The 17,181-nt window shown below is 41.5% G+C and overlaps 1 long non-coding RNA gene across 3 annotated transcripts in view; it reads right to left on the reverse strand.

Moving 5' to 3' along the window:
- Positions 1-303: 303 nt before the first annotated feature.
- The window catches only part of LOC144330634 (uncharacterized), a 276,742-nt gene continuing 259,864 nt past the window's right edge, over positions 304-17,181 (reverse strand). For all 3 annotated transcript variants that reach the window (XR_013396964.1, XR_013396963.1, XR_013396965.1), the window contains one exon: positions 304-688. This is a non-coding gene — a long non-coding RNA (uncharacterized LOC144330634). The remainder of the gene's footprint in view (positions 689-17,181) is intronic.

Below are 17,181 nucleotides of genomic sequence, written 5' to 3' on the forward strand. Positions count from 1 at the left end.
GCTTATTCCTAGATTTCCTCTTATGAGAGGATCTAGAAATGGATGGATGGTTGGATGGATGAATGGATAAATCAATGATGAATTCATTTATAAATTGATAATGATGAATTTAAAAATACTTTCAAGGTTTATGACAGTTTTCACCAGTTGAGTACTTGTAAAATGTCTTTTGTTTTCTCTACAAAGCTTTCTCCAGTGAAAGAGAATTGCCATTATTCCAGGACCCTACTACTACTCTTACAAAAACCCATTTTGAGTTTGGAAAACATTGACTAATTAAGACAAAATATTTAAAGCTGCAACTGAAAATCAAAACAAACATCAACTTTATTACTTAAAAAAATGAATCGGAGGATGTGATATAGATGTATTACATCAATAAGCTCTGTTCCAATTATCTACCGTAGCTGCCTAACAGCCACCCAAAAATTAATTACTTAGTAAGAGTTATTTATTTCACTCATGAATATCCAACTTGGGCAGAGCTTAGTAGGGACAGCTTGTGTCTGCTTCATGTGGCATCATCTGGGATGGCTCCACCAGGCAGGAGGATCCACGTTCAAGGAGGCTTACGCACATGATCAGCAGGTTCCTTGGTAGGCTAGTTCTGACTGCTGCTGAGCCTGGCTGAAGGTATCAGCTGGAAGCCTTGCATCCTCTCCATGGGCTACTTGAGCTTCCTTGCAGCCTGGAGCAAGATGACAAGAGCAAACATTCCAAGAGAATAAGGAGGAAGTGCATATCATTTTCATGCCCTAGTCTTGGAAGTAACAGTATTATCACTTTTGCCATACGCTATAGATCCAAATAGTCACATACTTTCTGCCTATATTCAAGGTTAGGGAACAGAGACTACATGTATTTATTTATTATTCTTTTTTTTTTCTTTTTTGCCCTCGGCCAGTGGAAGATGAGAAAGAGACTCCATTACTTGATGGAAGAATGATAAGGTTCTAAAGAGTGTGAGATGGGTGGTATTGCTGGAACCATCTTCAGAAAATAAAATATGCCACAGGCTTCCTAATACTGAGTCCCAGAATTAGAGAGACATACCCTTCTTGTCATAGGCAGCTCTGGTAAACCCACATTGATGCCAGCCCCTGTAAAACTTAGGGCATGGAGCAACTGATGGGACAGAAAGGTTACACTGAACTGAATTCTAAAACCCAATCCGAGCCAATTAAACACAAAGAATCATCGGCTAGAGTTTCTAAGAGAGAGAAGTATACTCTCTTACACATGATTTGATGGTGTGAAGATGTGAGGTTTATACTTATTTCAGATATTTTGTCAACATTAGAAGAAATAGCTAAGGAATAATGTCACCACACAGAGGAGTCAGAAACAAGAGATAATCCTAGTGGCATTATTCAACTGAATCAAATGTTTAAAGTTGGATGAAACATTGGACTTTTAATTTACATGAGCCAATACATTCCCTGTTATTAATATTTGCAAGCCATTGTAAGTTGGTGTTTCATTCATTTACCACCTATCCTCCTATACTCTGCATGCCACTAGGGGAGTGTCTCTCATAATGAACGACACTATAGATGATAATGATATATACATCTTGGAAATTCTCTATCTGTTCCTTTATTGCCTCAGCAACATATGGTTTGGACCTGGGCAAACTCTCCCCAAGACTTCCAGTTGCCTCTGCTTTGGTGGGCTTCTCTACTTACTTACAGTGTCTCCTACCTCCCACCCATTCCCCATCCCCACCATTCAGCAACCCCCTCACCAATACCCACATCTTCTCTGATCTGATCACTCACATTCTTTTATCAGTTCTCCCATTTCCCACTTCTTCAAGTACAGAGTTCTCAATCTTGTCCCCTAAGCCTCTTCTTTTACCTTTCCAGATTTAACTCCCATGAACTTGATAATCCATCCCAACTTTATGACTCAGTTCTCTGACAAGAATGCACCTTTTTTTCCTCATTTCTCAATTTTGTTATTGCTGTTCCTTCTATGATATATGAAAGATGGCCACAGAGCCCTTGCTATTTCTTTCATCAAGAGGGGCAGTCTGTATATCTAGTACAAAGAAAGGACAAATATTTAAGGTGATGGACATCCTAAGTATACTGATTTGATCGTTACAAATTATATAAATGTATTAAATTACCACATGTAACCTCCCCAAAAAGAGTCTGAACCTTTTTTTTTAAACCTGGGTTGGTCTTGGGGACATGATTGATCAACAGAATGCAGCTGAAGTGACACTCTGGGATTTCCAAGACTAGGTTACCAGAAGCCTTAAAGCTTCTTCCTGGGCTTCTTAGAATATATGTCTCTTTGTTCTGGGTTTCTTGGAATGAATGATTTTTCTTGGAACACTTTCGAATCCCAGCCACTGGAATTCATTCTGTCAAAAAGTCCATGTCAGCCATGTAGAGTAGATACAAGATGAAATAAATGCTTGACCAGCCTTCAGCTGTGCTACCCATTGTGAAAAAGGCACCAGATGTGTGTGTGAAGCCACCTTGGAACCCTCAGATCAGTCCACCTGCAAGCTGAGTACCACTGAGTTACCTTGCTTGATGTTCCTTGGAACACAAGAAGAAAGCAGCCAACCTCTACCTAAATTCTACATGCACACAGTAGAGCATCTGTGGCCACTGTAGTTAAGGTGAAAAGGAAAAAGGAATGAATTATAGATCCATCTTAAAATGTTTACACACAATAGAGATATCTTGAAATGGTCACTTTTTAAGTCATGACTTTTAAAAATAATTTGAATATAGCAATAGATAACTAGAACACCCTTCGTCAAAGTAGGGCTAGGTTCACTAGAAAAAATCATAAGAAAATCTTACCTCTTTCTTCTACCTGAACTTAAAAGACAAGAATCTTTTGGATTGATTGATTTTGGACAAGAATCTATCATTGCAGTTTGATGGTGCTAGACAGGTTGAAGGAATATTTCAAGCATATGATCCTTTTGTGTATCTTGTTATAGTTGAATGTGTAGAGTTGGCAAGGTGTGGGCAAAAGAACATTATGCCAATGGTGGTAATATGAGGAAATGATGATATCATGTTAGAAGTCCAGGAGCAAGTATGAATGTTCCCTGAATAGAGAAACTGTCTGCCTTCAAATGACCCTGCATCTAAAAACCCATTTCTTGAAATGTAAAAGAAAATTAGCATTGCTGATTCTTCATGATAAACATTTTAAAATTATATTTTGCAATGAAGATTATTTCTATCTCTCCCCCACCCCATATTTTTTTTCTCTCACATTACTCCCTGATCCCTGCAAAAACAAAAAAAAAAAAGGGGGGGGATTATTAAGTGTTCTAAGTTTTTCTGTTTAGCCAAATTCTGTCTGGTGTTTGTAATTTGCAACTGATCATAAAGTTTTACATATTAAAATAAAGAACTTTGCCATATTTGAAAGAAGACCAAGGTTATGTTATCCATTCATTTTAACATTAGACACAATCAGCCCAATGAGGAAGAGGAGGAAAAGGAGGAGAAGAAGAAAAGAAAGAGAGAGGAAGAGGAAGATGATCAAAGTGGAAATGTGGCCGGGCGCGGTGGCTCATGTCTATCATCTCAGCACTTTGGGAGGCCAAGGTGGGCAGATCACTTGTTTATAGACCTCCTATGGCATATACCTCTCCACATTTTTATAATTGCCATTTATACACGTTTTTAAGTTCCTAGAGTATTGTCCTTCAAGGCAAAAATCCTGGTATAATCTTCTTGATAGTCTTAGGGCCTAATGTTACCAAAATGCCAGGGGTTTGGTCTTGGTCCTGTAGCTTGCTGCTTGAAGAGCTAGACCCCGAGACAAGAGTTGCCAGGTGAGAAGGCTTTATCTGGGTGCTGCAGCAAAGGAGACAGGAGATGAGTCTCCAACCTGCCTGACTACAACTGGGGGTTTATATAGCAGAGAAGGACTGTAGCTACAAGCAGGAAGGAATTAGGGAGCGATAAGGAAGCAATCATGATGAATGAGGGGTCTGAGCTCTCGTTATCTGGATGTGGTGATCTAGTGAGTTTCAGTCCCTTGCCTGAGGGTCAGTTTCCTGAGAAGAGAATTCAGATGGGGCAAATATAAGTTTCAAATTTTAAGAGCAGGAGAGTCAATTTCTATATTTATTCAAAAAACCCATAAACATTATTTCTATGGCGCAATTGGGCTGATTTCACTAGCCCAGTGCTTGGATATCTTCAGTGCATTATTGAGTAAATAACTGCTCAGTAAATAACTGCTGAATTAAAGGAAGGTGGCGATGATGGCAGTGGTTGTGGAAGAGGCGCTGGTTAGTAGCCACGATGATTGTTTTTGGTGGGAATGTTACTGACGGTGGTGATGATGATACTGATGATAGAGGTGGTCCTACTGATGTTGGTGAGGTTGGTATTGTTGAGTCCTAACTAAGAGAAATTATCTAGGAGTAATATCATTTTGATAATGAAGGAAAATTTGGTGGTAAGCCTGATTGCCAGTCTATGCAACAGTTAGCAGGAGAAAATAGCAGACTTTCTCTGATAGCTTTGGGATCTGATGAATAGACAGCAGAGGCTACTGGGAGCAATTTTATCAGTCTCTAGAGAGTCCTAGCTGACTCCCTAAATGCTTCTTTGCTCCAGGACTTGGTTTTTTGAAGGAATTGAGCAAGGAATATGAAAGAAGAGGGATAAATAGTCACACCCAGAGTAACTTCCCATCCCTCATTGTCTCATGCAAAGAAAAGACATTCTTTAGAAGGGATCCTTCCAAAGAAAACATCCTGAGCATCTAAGTATCCTGCTTGTGGATCCCCAGTAGCCAGCATGCTGACTCACTGATATTTGTGCAGCTCCCATGTGCCAGTGAATTATAATGAGAATATTCTGGGCGATCAAATTACTGGATCTGAAGGGGATGGTGAAGTAGGGGTTGCCCACATAGGTCACTTTCTAGAAAGCAGGTTCCAAAAATGTCTTTCTGTGCACTGAGAATTGGATCTCACCATTCCAACAGAGAGAATATTTCCTGCCCATAACATACATAGACCGAAGGAATTAAAATGCAATGAGTTATTTGAAAGCTTATTGTACTTAAATCCACAAAAATTAGGTACTTTTCAACTTATTTATCCTGTGCTGTATTTAAACCACTTCCCTCCTGCCTTTGTTCTGTAAATAACCATTCCAAAATCTAAACTGCCTATCGAACAACAAAGCAATGATTCAGTTAATAATTATAAACCTTAACAATTCAGCATGCACCCACTTACAGAAGAACTAGATATCACTTGCCTGAAATATTTGACAGTCATACAAGAAAGCAATGGGCTACTTAAACAACGCAGTCATGTTGGGAGCTGTTGGGGAAGGGGTAAGGGCGGGGAGGATTGTTTTTGAATGAAACTTCGTCTACGTGGTTCCAATGGATTCTTTCCCACACAAGCTCAAGCCTACATCTCACAGAGCTATTAGGTCTGTTCACTTCCTTGTGCTCTGCTCCAAGAATTAGTGAGTCATGTTTTAAGCACAAATTCTTAACATAGGTGCTACCAGGGAACAAAGGAAAACAAAATGCCTCATTCTTTTATTCATCTTTTGAAAGGAAACTCATGGCGGAAACATTTGTATAACATTCCATTTATGTAACCTGAGAAATATCAGCTGAAGGAAAGAACAGTACAGCTGAGGAAGGGGACTGTGGTGCTTTCTTTCCACAAACCCATGCCCCTCCTAGACTATTAGTTCCTAATGTGTTTCACAGCTCGTGGGCCAGCAAGGAAATGTGAGGGCACATAGCGGGAGGCAGAGAGGTGGAGGGGAGCACATCAGGAGAGCCCAAATGCTCCAGCAGGTATTAGGAAATGCTTCAGTAGAGTGTTTGCAAGCATGGGCTGCAGAGTCAGGCAGACCACTGGCTGTGTGACCCTGGGCAGGTGGCTGAACGTCTCTGTGCCGTAGCATCATTGTTGGGAAGAACGAGGATAACAAAGAAACATACCACAGGGACAACAGAAAACCATGTCTGATACATAAACCAAATTCAATAAAGCTCCTTGGGTCCAATTCTGGTTTCTTCTCTTGGATCGGTCATTTTGCTCCTCTTAGTTCCAGTCTCCTCATCTTTCTCTGAATCTTTTATACTTGGGATTGGTGGAAAAGTTACAGAAATGTTCTGAAAATGGAAAAATGTCATTACAACCTAGCCATAGCTCACACATATCAGTGTGAACCAGGAATCAACCACTTGTGACCACAAAAGGGAAAGGAGAAAGAATACAAGTCTTTCCAGCTCTTTATTGCCCATACATCTTGGATATGTTGAAACACCTTTACTGACTATCTTCAAGTTAGTTTATTAATGCTCTACTATTTTTTATTTCTGTCATAGTATGCATACGATGTATTAGACAGGGCTCTGGGTACAGATGGGCAGGGTTTAAATGACAGACTTAAGGCAGTGGCTCACACCTGTAATCCCAGCACTTTCGGAGGCCAAGGCAGACTGATCACTTGAGGTCAGGAGTTCAAGACCAGCCTGGCCAACATGGCAAAACACTGTCTCTACTAATAATACAAAAATTAGTCGGGCTCGTTGGCACACACCTGTAATCCCAGCTACTTGGGAGGCTGAGGCACAAGAATTGCTTAAACCGGGGAGGCGGAGGTTGCAGTGAGCTGAGATCACACCACTGCACTCCAGCCTGGGTGACAGAGTAAAACTGTCAATCAATCAATCAATCAATCAATAATGGATGTTCTCCTATATGCCCTGGAGCAAGTGAATTGAACCCTGGTTTTTTCCTGCCGCAGGCTTACCAAAGTTAATTTTGTTCATTGGTCTATTCAAAGAACCAGCTTTTGCTTCTTTTTATCCTTTTTACTATGTTGTTTTCTATATCACAAATTTCATCTTTTGCATTGGCAATGCCCATGTATTCCCTCATGATTTACTTTGAATTTTCCCTAGATTCTTAACAAAAATTATTTATTTTCGGTGATAAAATAATAAAGGCATTTTAGGCTATACATTTTTCTGTAATAATAGATTTATTTCTAATAGGTTTTGACAACAAGTAATCGTCTTTTCACTGATTCCTAGATAGGATTTCATTTCTATTTTTATTTCTTCTTGGCTCTCAGGCTTATATTAAAGAACATTCCATATTCATACTTTCCCAGTAGTTAAACTTTTAAAAATTCTATTTACTTTGCTTTTCTATTTGTTGGGCATATGAACTATAGCCCTAGATTTCTAAATTTACTGAATTATAATCAGAAAAGGGCAACTTAAAAAATCTATATTTGGGGGAAAATCATTATTATTTTTAGAGACATGGTCTTGCTCTGTCACCTGGGCTGGAATGCAGTGGTGCAATCATAGCTCACTGTAGCCTCAAACTCCTGGGCTCATGCGATCCTCCCACCTCAACCTCCCAAGTAACTAGGACTTCAGATGCATGCCACCACATCTGGCTAACTTTTAAAGTTTTTGGGGAGATGCGGGTCTCACTGTGTTGCAAGCATGGGCTACAGAGTCAAGCAGATCACTGGCTGTGTGACCCTGGGCAGGTGGCTGAACGTCTCTGTTCCTAACCCTAACCCTAACCCTGACCCAGGCTGGTTTCAAACTCCTGGTCTCAAGGAATTCTCCCACTTTGGCCTCCCTAAAAGTGCTGAGATTACAGGTGTACTCCAAGAGTGCTGAGATTACAGGTGTGAGCCACTACTCCTGGCCCCAGGGTACTTTTTAAAGTTATTTTTTTATTGCAATCAAATACTGCGTTTTAAAATTTGTTACTTAGATGTAAGAGAGAATTAATATCCTCTCTGTATAGTTCCTTACATATATAAAAGCAAGCTTATTTAAATTACTCAAATAAGTATATCTTTCAGAAATAACTGTCAAGTTTTTCAATCATATTCTGAGACAGGTGAAACTGTTTTATCTTGCATTTCTGAATTGTTCATTTTACTGTTACATAATAAGACACTGATTAGATGCTTTGGGTTTTGAAGTTTTTCCTTACCTGATTGGCCAACTCTCTAAGTCTCAGTTTGTCCATCCATAAAACAGAAGTAATAATGCTTGCATTGTAGAGTTGTAAAAATATACAATGAGAAAAATATTGTGAGGTACCCAGCATAGTATCCACCATACAGTAGACAATAACCTATTTTACTTATCTACCTTTCATTCCTTAAGCTAACTATCTGTTAGTCCCAAGAATAAAATCTTGGGACTGGGAAAAGTCTTCTTAATTTCTATTTAGGGGCCCTGGATCATTGAGATTCTTCTTTCCTGTTAACTACCAGGCTATGGTTTTGAAAGAATCTCTGTTAGAAATATAATAGCATCATTCTCGACAGAAGAATGGAAAACTAGTGTTCTAAACTGGATCAAAGGGTGTCTTGTGAAATAATGCAGTCATTGTTCTCTATAGTTTTGCTCCAATAGGTCGAGGATATACTAGTGTATCAGGGGTAGCTATGGATCCTGGGATTTCCCCTTTACCACAAAGGAGATGATGTAGGTGTGAAATTCCAGGCACCTTGCCCATCTTTTGTAATCCATTCTTCTTTTTTTCTCTCTACCGGTTGCTTCAGATTCTAACTCCACAGCCCACCTGGCTTAGAGTGCTGATGCCTTCTCAAGGCTTCCTCACTAAACTTCCTAGAAGCTATGTTCCAAGGAAGGTAGAATCATTGTTCTGGAAAACTAACTAAAACTACATTCAATGCTTATCAATAGATGACTCACTCAACATATTAACTTTCACATTTTAAATTATATGCTCTTACTCATTAAATATACACAAAGCTTTTTCTCTCTCTCCTCTTTCTCCCAGAAGTGTTTGCAAAATTCTTTCTTTTTCCTATAAGTTTAAATACTTCTACAAAGTTATGTCTTTTATGAAAGAGAAATGTTAGTAGCAAAAGGTACAACATTTGCTAAACAGGTCAGGTGGCATCTACAAACACATCACCCTGAGTTTTCACAGAAAGCCTGAGAGAAGATGTCATGTTCACTTTTCTGAAGACAAAACAGAGGCTCAGAGAATCAGCTTGCTGAAGGTTTCACAGCTGGCAGATCTAGGAATCTAAACCATTTCTGTTATCATGGCCCATGTTCCATTTGGTTATGCTCTCCTCCCACAAACCTCCCTTAGGTTTTGGAAACTGAAAAATGTATGTGGAGTGATTGCCTGAGGTTCCTCTAGTTAGAATTGATCGATTGAGCCACATCTACAGCAATATTAGATGGGGAGGAACCCCATGAATCCTCAAATCTCTTTTAAGAAAACCATTGAGGGTCCTGAATGCTTATATGGTCCATATGGACATTTGGTGCTTTTTTTATTTGGCTTAAGTGAAGCAGCGTCATTGTCTGGGGTAAATACCCAGGGTTCATCATCTCGTGCCAAGAAGATTAAGGACACAGACCACATGAGGAGTGAGTTTAGGAGCAGAGGGTTAACAAGCAAAAGAAACAGAAAGGAGACCAGCTCTCTCCCTTGTAAGAGAGAGGGGCTCCCAAAAGGGGAAAAAACCACCCCTTGGTGGACTGCACCAGAATTTATAGGCAGGCTGAAGGAGGTAGTGTCTGATTTACGTAAGGCTCACAGATTGGTTCAACCAGGTGTGATGTTTACATAGTGCAGAGGGAAAGGCTGGTCACCCCACCTGAATCTTATTAAGTAAATTGGGTCTTTGCCTGGCGGGGGCCATATTGTCTTCTCCTTACTGTACACATGGTTTGGCAAAGAGAAGGGAAGATGGAGCCACTCTTTTGAACGTGCCTAGTCCCACGTAGCCTTTTCCTATTGGCACAACTGTGGGCATTCACCCGTGCAAGCTTCCAGCTTGCTTATCGATGTCTGCAGCTTGATTATACAGGCTGCTCTTTGTTAGAAAAGAAAATGATCTGGGGGCTGCTTTTCATTAAAAGGAAAACTTTACCAAGGACTCCTGTACCCTCACTATCTGCCTAAGTAATTTCTTCCTAACTCCTATACCATGAGGACTGACATTCTTCAGAGGTAAGGTGTTATGCTGCAAGTTTGTATTATCTGGCAAATTGATTGGAAGATGTTACAGTAAATTGTCTCCAAAGATGATGCCGTAAATTAATTATTTTCCTCTATGCACATGATACTCTGCCCACCTAAATTTATAGTCTGCTTCTTATTCTCTTAAGCCCGGAGTGGACTTTTGACTTGTTTTGGTGAGCAAAATATAGCAAAAATGATGCTATGCCAGTTCCAGGTTTATCCTTTAAGAAGTCCGGCAGCTTCTGCTTTCATTCTTAAAGCCAGCCACCATCTAAGACATCAGATTAACCTGAGACTACCATGCTGTGAAAAAACACAAACCAGCCACATGGAGGGGCCACATGGAAGAGGATGAGGCACTGTCCATGTGAATGAAGTCTCTCAGATCTTCCATCCCAGCCCAGACACCAGCTGGATACAGCCAAAGCAGTGACTCAGTTGATACCACTAGACAGAGAAGAGCTGCGTGCTGAGCCAAGGCAACCTACAGAATCAGAAGTATTTTTATTTTTTGTTTAATCCATTAAGTTTTAGGGTGTGTTACTACACAGCAATGGATAATTGGTGGATGTTTAGGTCAAGAATAGACAAAAATTAAAAATTAAAAAAAAAAAACTTGTTCTAATGGCCCATACATAATCCACCAATCGCCAGGAGTTTGCAACTCTGGCTGAACATCAGAATCACCTGGAAAGTTTTTTAAACTACAGATGCTCAAAACCTAATGGAAGCCTTTAAAATGCAAAACTTTAAGGCCTGCACATTTGCATGTTTTTAAATTCCCTCAATATATATAAAATGAGCAGTTATTGTACTAACCCACGAAATTAAAGACTCATTTACTTTAAGAAGTTCCTTTTTCAAAATGCAAATTCTTTCAGGGAGTGATAAATCAAGCAGATGGTCACAGGATTACATCTTTAATCAGATTGTTTTCTTAACTCCTGGCCAGGATTAGCAAATGTAGAGTACAGGAGAGTTAAAGACAAAGCGTGCACACACCTGACCAGGGAGCTATTGACTGAGGTCCCAAAGAGACGTCATTAGAACAGCCTACGGTGAGCTTGGGCCTAATGCGTGCCTGGAAATTGGAAGACAGGTGCAAAAGGTACAGTGGAAGATTGACAAGGCTGATTACAACTATTCTGATGTCAAGTCACTGAAAATCACCCCAGGAGTGGCCCTTAGAGCTTGTTATTTAGGAACCTAAGAAATTATTATGGAGGTTACTAAAAGGGAGCACAGTAAAGATCCAGTCAGATAACAATACCTGTGCTCATACCTGACCTCTCAGAAGGCCAGGATATGAAGTTGTTCTGATTCCTCTTCCCTAATCAAAGAAATAGAATGTGTCTAAAGATAAGTCCAAGAAGAGTCAGAGTTCAGTGTTGAAAATGGAGTGTTGAAGAAAGAAGGCTTTTGTTGTGAGCCAGGGAATTCCTGTGTCTTTGTCTTTTCCTTCATATTTCCCCTAAGCTGCCCAGACCACCTTCCTCACAAAGCCTCACAGGGTGGTTACCTGTCCCTGAGGAGTGGTGAGTCAGCTCCCTCTGAGAACTTTTCACTTTTACTATTTCTCTCTTACTGAGTCTGTACTAAGATAACACCTGGGGGTTTTATGTTCCCTAAAGAAAGGAAGTGAAACGTACTGCGTTTCCTATACTACTCAACCTTCCTTTCTCGATGTGGAAAGAACAATAAATCTATAGTTCCTGAAATCTCTGTACTTCCTGTGTTGCTTAGTCAATAAGAAGAGAATTAGCAGGTACTGAGCACCCACCATATGTTAATTGCATTACCTGCATTCTCGTATCAATGATCATGCCCTATGAGTTATACTTGTTGAAATAAGTTTTGTGATTCCATTTGACAGAATAGGACACTGAGGCTAAGATTTTGAGGTTGCTTGCCTAAAATCATATAATTAAGAAATGATGGGAACAGGATTTGAGCCCAGATTTGGTTGACCTATATCCTATAATTCTAGCCAACGAAGTATCTCTGCCAAGAATTTAAAAAACATCATTATTTCAGGGACTGGAGTGGGACATTTTCAGCACGTCATTTTGTTAGCATACGAACATAGCCTAACCACCTGCTACTTTAGATCAAAGTCAAAATCCAGCAGCATTTGTCTCACCTGGAAGTAAGTACTATTGACGCATGCTACTCAAGTGAGCGCTGCTGACAGGCCACATTGACATCATCTGGGAGCCTGTGTGAAATGTGGCATCTCAAGACCCACTCCAGGCCTACTGAATTAGAATCTGCATTTTCACAAAGTCCGCATGTACCTTAGTAGGCAGATTAAAGTTTGAGAAGCACTGACCTAAATTAATGTGTTCTAATTATTTGAGCCTGATACCTCGCTGATTTTTTTTTTCTAGACACAGTGCTACTTACATACTTGAATTCCTAGGGACTTCACATCTCACAATGAGTGGGGGGGGGGCTTGAAACCCAAATAGGCAAAATCGGGGATTGCAGACTTCCCAGTAAATTAGTGGCAGACTCAGACCTAAGACAAGTCCTTACCAGATGCTCAACACCTGTCATTTAGACATCATGTATTAAGCTCTAGGTCTGTGCCAGGAACCTTGCTAGGTGCTGAGGATTCAGTGGTGAAAGAAATAATTTGTGCCCTCAAAGAACCCCTGATCCATTGAGGGAGACAGATACACACACGAGCAATGATGAAACAATATGGCAATGGGGAGACAGAGTGACACAGGTGACATGAAGCTTCCAATAGGAGACACTTGGAGTCGCCAGGCTTCGTAGAAGAGGTGCAGCCTTCACCAGACCAGGTGCCACCAACTTTGTGATTAATTGATGTTCCAGCTCCCCCTCTATCATTCATTCCCCTTTCTCCTTTTCACTTGTCTTCACTCCATTCTCTTTACCATCGCCCCTTGGCCTGGGTCCCTTCTACTTCTCAGATTCCCATCTTTTCCTTCAAGGCTTTTCCCGCCGGCTCACCCTAATCCACAAGTTCTGCTTTCTCTTAACACCTGTAACTTTTCTGTATTCTGTTTCCAGATCCTCCTGCCCACCAACATCACCTTAGGAGCCTTAAAAACTAAAAAGCCCCATAACAGGCCCTACCCTCAACTCTAGAGATGATTCTAGGTCATCACTTTTTCCCCAGAGCTGCGTGTGCAGCAAGGGTTGAGATGAGAACCTTGTTGACCCCGCTCGCCTGCCATCTACCCCTAGCAGCTTGCATTACGGAGAGAGGCAGAGTTTATAAAGGCCTCTGCACCCATCATCCCATTTGATTCCCACATCAGCCCCATAAAATAACAAGTAAGAGGTGCTTAGTCCATTTTACAGACGGGAAAAGTTGCCCAGATCTGGGACCTATGTCTTCTGACTCGCCCTGTGCTGCTTGGAGAATATGTGTATGGTTAGAATGAAGGCAGAGCCCTGCCTTGCTCTTTCAATGCCCCCATTTCCCTAGCCTAACATGTGTAAGCCTAACATGTGTAACATGTGTAAGTTGATGGTTGATGACAACTGCTTATTGAAGGAGGCATGTGTCATTTTCCCAGGTCTCGAAGGTCTCCACCTGAGAAAGAGGAACTAGGAGTTGGGTGTAAATCAGAAACCATATGACCAGACACACTTGAGTACACTCTGTGAGAAAAGGGAAGGATGCGGACAGCCAGAGGTATTGGAACTTCCCTCAAAATCAATCAAGAGTCATGTTCTGATCAGAAGCGCAGATAAGAGGATCATGAGGACTGAAATGTTCTAGGGTTTCGTTCCTTCCCACCCAGCCACCACCTGCTATTCTGTCTGAGCAGTGCTCTCGTGAACGGGACCCTTCTTACCTATCCTTGCCTAGAAAGTAAACATGGAAACACTATGAAGCTCCCCTCTCTCCTGATTCTGAATGCAGCCCAGGAAGCAGGACTGATGAGAGGAGCCCTTAGCAAACATAAACTTGGGCAGGAAGGGGTTGGGAGTGAGGACTAGGAAAAAAAACCTTCTTTTGCTTTCTTTTTTTGTAATCTCTTTGCTAGGTTTTCTCCATGTTCTGCTTCAGAAATAGACTGGATATGTCCTATGTATGTTTTATTCCTCTCATCTCAGGAATAATTTCCAGTTCTTAGAAAAGAGCAAGGCAAGGAACGGGCAGGGGCGGACTGAACGCCTCCCTGCTGTGAGGAAGGAGGCACGGATAGGGCGCACAGGAGAGCTGACATTATACAATCCACATATCAGCATTTCTGGGGCAGCCAGGAGGTTATTCCTAAGGGGAGCATGTTCTAAACCAGCAGAAAATAAATGCTGCTTCAAAAATAAGCATTTCAGGCTGTGACTTTCTTGGGTCAGAGAAGCCTTGTTATTTTTCAGAGTAAATCTGCCCCAGCACACACGGCTGCTGCACTAAAAGGGCTTATTTCAGAAGGCACTGGGTCCTTATTTTCATAAATAAATAAACCCTCACAGGCCTTTGGAATCTGATTATATTTGGGACAAAACTCCTAAATATAGGGCCATTGTCTGAAACCATGTGACCCACCCCAGTCTTTTAACTTAATTGTATCTATTAAAGAATGGCATGCTTCCAGGGCCAGGATTAGGCTGTAAGCTGGTTTTCAACAAATATCATGGGTTCTTTTGTGTTGTTTGCAGGGGAAGTGGGGACAAATGACTTTCTCTTGATTAGAAAAGCTAATACTTTCATTTCAAAACACCAAGAAAAAATAAAACCCTCTTCATTGGTGTTTGTCATTTTTCTTGGATAGGACAAAATCCTATTCTTAGAGAAAAGCCTAACGCACACATCCACCCTCTGTGTCGCTAACTGGTGGAGACATTGGTTTCTATCTTAGCGTCTTTTGTTAACTGACCCATTCCCAACTTTATTATTATTACTATTATTAATTAATATTAATTATTATTATTTTGAGACAGAGTCTTGCTCTGTTGCCCAGGTTGGAGTACAGTGGTGCAGTCTTGGCTCACTGCAACTTCCACCTCCTGGGTTCAAGCAATTCTCCTGCCTCAGCCTCCTGAGTAGCTGGGATTGCAGGCACCTGCCACCACCATGCCTGACTAATTTTTGTATGTTTAATATAGACGGAGTTTTGCCATGTTGGCCAGGCTGGTCTTGAACTCCTGACCTCAGGTGATCTACCTGCCTCAGCCTCCCAAAGTGCTGGGATTACAGGCGTGAGCTACTGCACCCAGTTCCAACTTGATTAGTTTAATTTAGAGGAGTGACGTCAACTCTATTCATTCACCAGAAAACTATCTACTAGTGTGGACCAACTCTGAGGAAACACTTGGTCTATAGAACAGATGGCTGGCTTGCCTTGATGAGGCTGTCTGTTAAATGGGTGGGAAGACATTAATAAATAATCACACCATAAGCCATCTACTTTTATTGGAATAAATTCCTTGAAAAAGGGCTGTGAAGACATAGGCCTGGACCTTGGAATATAGGCAGGGGGTTCAGGAACGGCTTTTCTGAGGCAATAACATTTCAAATGAGACTTTCAGGAATAAGAGTGGGCTAGGGAAGAGAAGCCGGAAGGGCAGGTGTTCTTGGCAGGGGGGGTGACCAGTGTGAGTGTCCCGAAAGAAGGCCAGCTTCTGCCACCATGCCCGGCCTGGAAGCTAGACAGGTAGCAATGGTAAATGCATGGCATGTGATTGGAACACAGAAGAGGGATACCAGAATCAAAAAGGCTTCCTGGAGGAGACACAACTGAGCCAGGTGAAAGGAGGCGGGATGAGGTACATTTCTGAAAGAGGAGATTTGGCAAGGTCACAGAGGCCACAGGGACTTGGGGAGTGAGATGAGGCAAAGTCCAACTCTTATTGCAGGGGTAGGAAGCTGGGGAAGTGTGGGCAGAGATTTGAAACCATCACATGGAGATGTGGAGAGAGTGGGAGCCCTGGAGGGCCAATGGGGTGTTGGTGGAACAAGGTCGAATTGAAGTGTTTGGATGAACGCTTCGAGTGAAGCAAACTTAGAAATAGGGCCTCCTCGTAAAACTGAAGAATCACACTTCAGACTTGCTCCAGGTTAAATTTTATTTACAAAAGCAGATGGCTGTGGACTGGATTTGGCCCATGGGCTGTGGTTTGCCTACTTCTGCTCCAGACAGGAGACTGGAGGTTCAGGGAAAAGCATACGGTGTATACTAACCATGGTGGCAATCTCTTTTGGAGAGGAATGCGTTAAGTGAAACCATCTTGCTGGCATCTCTTTCTGTGCTGGTTGGTTTCTTGTGGTTCAGAAACACAGTGAGTAAGTCAGTCAACAACTCTTGTGCAAGAGTTTTCTAAGTTCCAGGTCTGTGCTAGGACCCAGAGATCAGTGAGAACAAAATGGAAGGGACATCTTTGTGCCCAGTCAGTGAGCTGGCGCATGTTGATTGTCCACTATGGGGCAGGCTCTCTACCAACATCTTGAGATTCAGTACTGAACACTTTTAGTGGCACGTGTATCCCTCCATCTGTCCATCCATCCACCCAGCGACTTAACAAGCATGTCATGAATTTCTGGCAGCATAAGACATGTTGGCAGAACTCTGTGGGATTTATTGGTAACCCAGCCATGACTCTTGCTTCCAACTTGCCTACCTTCTAGAGAGAGAGATAAGCCAAGTGCATTAAATATCCAAGATCTGAGGTGGACAGGGTAATGTACTGCCAGCAAAGAACAGATGGGGATGGAGTGGGTGCTCAGAGCAGAATAAGATGACTTTCAGCTGGAAGAGATCAGGAAGGCTGACAAGATGACGTCTAGTTTCCTGTTAACCCTTTAAAGTGACATGTGAGTCTCTGCAAGGATTACAAGCAGATTTGAAAAGACAATGCTCTTTTGTACATGCTATTAGCCCTCGGGTCCCATCAGGGCAAGTCTTACAAATGCCTTATGATTTCACAGTCCTGGAGATGGCTCCTTTCTCCTACCAGCAAAAGTATCTTACCCAGCACGGTTTGCCTATTTGCTAGGAATTTTCATATGTGTCAGCTCTTGAGTTGAGCACTGAAGGGAGTTATTAATAGAAAACAATAATAATTCTTGCAATAACTCTGTGCAGTGTATTGTTCCATCTATTTTAAAGATGAGGAAGCTGACGCTAAGAGGAGTAAGTAGCTTGCCTGGTATTACAGAAGAGAGGGAAGCAAGCACGGAACCCATA

The sequence above is a fragment of the Macaca mulatta genome, chromosome 8 (genome assembly GCF_049350105.2).
Source record: "Macaca mulatta isolate MMU2019108-1 chromosome 8, T2T-MMU8v2.0, whole genome shotgun sequence".
NCBI lineage: Eukaryota > Metazoa > Chordata > Mammalia > Primates > Cercopithecidae > Macaca > Macaca mulatta.